Below are 5,351 nucleotides of genomic sequence, written 5' to 3'. Positions count from 1 at the left end.
GAGAAATGATTTCTAGAATGTAAAATAAATTCATATCATATTTGTTAGGTGCAATAATTGTTTATGCAAGGTAGAACAATCGAAATGTGACGTTTGAGTTGTTTTACGATTTAAAAATATTTTAGTTAACGTTACATTGTTACCCCGGTTATAACTTTTGGTAAAGCGACATATTTTTTGTAGCTTAATTGTTTTTTTGTAATATTCGACAGTACTCAAAATATTGTTTTTCTATATATTACTTTTTAATGATTATATACATTTTGTGTGTGATATAAATATGAGTATGTCTCATGTGAGACCATCTCACGGATCTTAATCCGTAAGACGGGTCAACCCTACCCATATTCACAATAAAAAGTAATACTCTTAGCATAAAAAGTAATACTTTTTCATGGATGACCCAAATAAGAGATCTGTCTCACAAATACGACTCGTGAGACTGTCTCACACAAGTTTTTGCCTATAAATATATTCTAAATTAGTTTTAGAATTATGTGAATATATGCATATTTTTTTTTATATTTTTATGATGTTATGACTTAAATTTTTTAAAAACATTTAGTAACATTTGAAATATTAATATTTGTATCTAAAAATTACGATGTGTCACATTAGTTTTTTTTAAATGAAAAAAATACCGTTATATTTTGGACTTTTTCGATTATGAATTATTTTTAATTTTTTTTGCCTCCTTAATAAAATATTTATCTACATCCCTTATCTCGAGAGAGTTTTTTTTCTAATATATTATTTGCTCTTGAATTTTCTTGTATTTTCTCATAATTTTTATTTCAAGTAATTATATCAATAATTTTAAAATTAATATATACATCATATCTATTTTAATCACACCATTTTTTTCCAATTGTTTTTAGACCCAAATCGTGAACGACTCAAATAAACAAAACAGGAAGATCATAGTAAAAAATACACAAGCATCAAAGAGATTAATCAAAATCAAATCTGACGATGAAAAGAAACATAAAAATTAAATATGCTGTTATGATTGCTGAATTTAATCGAAGAAAAATAAGCTGTGAAATAATATATGTTATTGAATAATTTGTGAAAAATTATGTTTCTACGTTCATTTGCAAATTTAGAATCAATATTCATAATGTACTTAAGTTCGTTACCCACGTGCAACGCACTTGTTTTGCTACTAGTACATATAAATATATCACTTCAATTGTGAATTTCCTTATATGTCCTTGTTCATTTAAGTTGGCCAATTAAAGTATTAGGTTATCTTAAGGGTTTTTTTGGTAATTCATTGTTCATCTTAAATGAATTTGGACATTATTACACATTCCAAGTTTCTTTCTTAATTTTATGCCAAAAAATTATTTATTTACATTTCTTTGTTCATTTAAATTGGCAAATTAAATTAATGTCTTTTTAAGGGTTTTTTGTGATTCATTGTCATCTTAGATAGATTTGGACATTGATACACGTTCTTCTTTCTTTTCTAAATTTTATGTAAAAAAAGTATTTATTTACATTTTTTAGTCAATTTTTGTGATTCATTGTCCATCTTAGAAATATTTGGACATTAATACGCATTCTTCTTTTTTTTTTCTCTAAATTTTAAGCTAAATTTATGATATAATCTTTAAAAAAAATTTAATCAATGTAATCCTTATAATAAATATGAATTATATTGATAGTTTATTATCATTTGTTATATATTACAATTTTACATATAAAATTTTTTAACTGAGTATTACATGTTATTTTATTTATATATGTTTTTTACTATATATATTTATTTGAGTGGTATTATGTTAAAATTTTATTTCTATTAAATTATTAATAAACAATATTAATTTATAAATGATTGATTCTGATATAAAATTAATTATCTATAATATGTATTCTAAAAAAATTAAATAAAATCTGCAATGTGTTAAAAGTTAACAAAAGCAAAAGTGATATTTACGATAATTATAATATTAATTACGATAATTTTATTTGGACGTAATACGATTTTTTATATGTTGTTCATAAATCGTGCTTATTTTTATGCTCACATATGAAATTAGATTCATCTGTTACATGTGAGAGATATCAAAATTATACCTTATGCACATAGTTAGATGTCGTGAATCAAAATTGTAAATATGTGTGTGAAAATACATATTTGATGTGACCGAATAAAAATAGGTGCAATATACACACTACAAAAAAAACCGAATTAGCGACGGCCAAAACCGTCGCAAAAAGGGTTAAGCGACGATTCTAGCGACGGTTTGGAAAACCGTAACAGGAGGCCGCGCCACTATTTTGCAGCGACGATTTCTCAAAAACCGTCGCCTGTAGTGACGGTTTTTCTGAACAAGACCGTCGCTAATTGAGCGACGGCTTAAATACAACCGTCGCTGAATGACAGCGACAGTTTCTAAATAACCGTGGCTATGCTAAGCGACGGTATTTGAAAAACCCGTCGCTATATTAAGCGACGGTTTTTCAAAATACCGTCGCTATATAAAGTGACGGTTTTTTAAAGAACCGAAGCTACGGTTTTCCGAAAAAAAATTAAAATTCATCAAAATACTACACAAAATTTCATAAATACGATACACCACAAATATTAAATTTTCGATAAAAAAAACTTTAAAAATCTTACTTGCGCGAAGATATGCAGATCCAAGTAACGCTGAAAGATTACACCGACAAGCAAATCTACGAAATTAATACAAAAAAATGTTAGTACAAGTAAAAAAACAGAAAATGCGAAAAAATTGATAGAGTTCCGCTAAAAAGTAAAAAATCCGAATGGACGAAAATCGTTGTAAGTTGTTCGCGAACTTCTGTATATAAAGAAATATAGCGACGGTAGTCGAAAAACTCGTCGCCATTAGCGACTGTTTTTGACCAACCGTCGCCGATCTAGATCGGCGACGGTTAAGCCTAAATGTCGCTTTTTGCGACGGGTCAAGAAAAGCCGTCGCCTATTGCGACGGATTCAATAAACCGTCGCAAAATAATGCAACGGGTTTCTATTATACCGTCGCACATGGCAACGGGTATATAACCCGTCGCACAGAATAGCGACGGTTCATTACACCGTCGCTAATATAGCGACTGTTGTTGTAAAACCGTCGCTATAAGAGCGACGGTTTTTGATAAACCATCGCTTACTTTAGTAGACGACGGGTTTATGAATAACCGTCGCTATTATAGCGTCGGTGTATAAAAACCGTCGCTACATGAGCGACGGTTAGTCAGAACCTGTCGCTATATTAGCGACGGTTTTTGAAAAACCGTCGCTAAGCTTTGAATGTGACGGTTTATAAAAAACCGTCGCAAACGAAGCGACGGTTTATTAAAAACCGTCGCTATAGTAGCAACGGTTGATAAAAAACCGTCGCTATTCCATCCGTTTTTTTGTAGTGACATGGGCAATTTCACCGGGTCAGGTTATGAAAATGAAGAGAAATGAGAGCACAGCGAGATGCGTCCAAACCAAAGATTTTTCTCCTGAGAAAAAACTGATGTTGTCCTGAAAACACGAAGATAACCACATGAATGGGCGCCGAAGAGATGTCCGGTGTAACCACTCTGATGCTTAAGTCAGGCGGTGAATAAAGAGAATCAATATAGAAAGTAGAAATGTTGTATTAATGATGTCTTTTTTGGGAGAGTAAATGGTGGGGGCAGAAGATATATGAAACAATGAATGAATCAATGTTTAAACAAACCTGGTATTTATAAAAAAGAAGTCAAAGATGACATTTTTTTCAGTACCCACTTACTAATTATAGTAAGATGGTTGCACATACCCTTCTTTCTGACATCAACTTCTCTGACACGCCAAACTGTCCATTTGGTCTTGTCAAATCCGTGTGATTCTGACACTAATTATTACCGAGATAAGATATCTCATACTTGTGCACTCGAGTGAGGTGCTATTATCGAGGTAATCTGGATAGAGAACCGTCGCCCGGGAACTCATCTAGAAGCCCGGGTTCTGGCAGCCCGGGGAGATGATGTCTCGGGCAGTCACTTACCCGGATATTATAGAACCGGCCTAAAGCTTGTCAGGACTTAACCCATGACCCGAATCATCCAGTACCCACGACCCAGGCCTCTCCGGGGGCATCACCAATATTGAAAAGTTGACTGTTGACTTTTTGAATGCATCCAATAATTGATTAGAATCTGTCTACCTACTTAAGAAGTTTGCAAATTAAAAATCCTTTTTGATTCTTGAAAAATATATTTTTCTTCTTATATATAGCAGGCGTCAGCTATCAAGTCTGATGCAATCTCAAACCCTTCACATGTCTGTTTTATCTTTGTCGAGAAATCTTTTGTTTTTATATAGTCCCTGAAATTTTTTTTTTTATGTGGTCATTCACCACTTGGACTTTTCTATCCATTATGCTTTCGGTCAGATCTTAACCAAAAACCTTTCCCGAATTTTGGCTTTTTTGGTTTCGGTATTTTGGGCAGATACTTTTTGACCATCTTCTCACATGAATCATGTTATAGAATTCTCGACGAGTATCTTTGCCCTCCAATAGTGAAAAGATCCATTTACAAAATTATGATAAAAACTTAAATAGAAACTTGACTTTGTCCATCTCGATTAGACAGACACATAGACCTCATGCTCTTCAGGCAGAGATGTCATCTTTAGTTATTAAAGCAACAAGGGGTGTTTCTTTTATTGGAGAATCCTTGATAAATTTTTGAACATTCGTATATGGCCTCCTTATCTTGTTAAAATGAATGACTTCATATGAGACTTTTCAGGCTGTTCTGGTGCTGTACTAAAAAAGTATAGCTCCAAAATGTCTCTTTTAGACAAATAGTCTTTGTTTGCCCATGTTTCATGAACAACTTCGTGGATCCACTTAGGTAAACCTGAAATTTTTTGGAAGTTGGGTGATGTAGTATAAACTGAGGCAAGGGCCCCGAATTTATACCATGTATTGACCTTCTTTGGATAAAAATTTGGTTTCATCTATACCCTAGGATATTTTCCTGCTACATCAACCCAAGTTGTGGCCGAGTTAATGTTTATTCTTATTTTCAGCTTCTCTCAGTTCTGTTGATATGCCTAAAATAGAGAAACAACATATTCATTAATATCAACTTTATATTTACTCTTGTCTGTATGAGGTCTAAAGTTGATTTTCCACTATTCAGTCCCCGAGATGAAGGGTTAACATGAAGACTCGAGATAAAGATCTGGAGTCTCAATTTTTGTTTTGGCCGACTTTTCTGGAGATGATCCTGAACATTTGTGCTAGGGGTATTTGAATCTCTTACTCCAGGTATATAGTCCTGTATTCGAAAACTTTCCATTTGGGAAACCAGTGACTTCTCAATGCCTTAGAGGA

This window comes from Primulina huaijiensis, chromosome 2 (genome assembly GCF_012295235.1).
Source record: "Primulina huaijiensis isolate GDHJ02 chromosome 2, ASM1229523v2, whole genome shotgun sequence".
NCBI classification, from domain to species: Eukaryota; Viridiplantae; Streptophyta; class Magnoliopsida; order Lamiales; family Gesneriaceae; genus Primulina; species Primulina huaijiensis.
Note: the sequence above shows the minus strand (reverse complement) of the source record.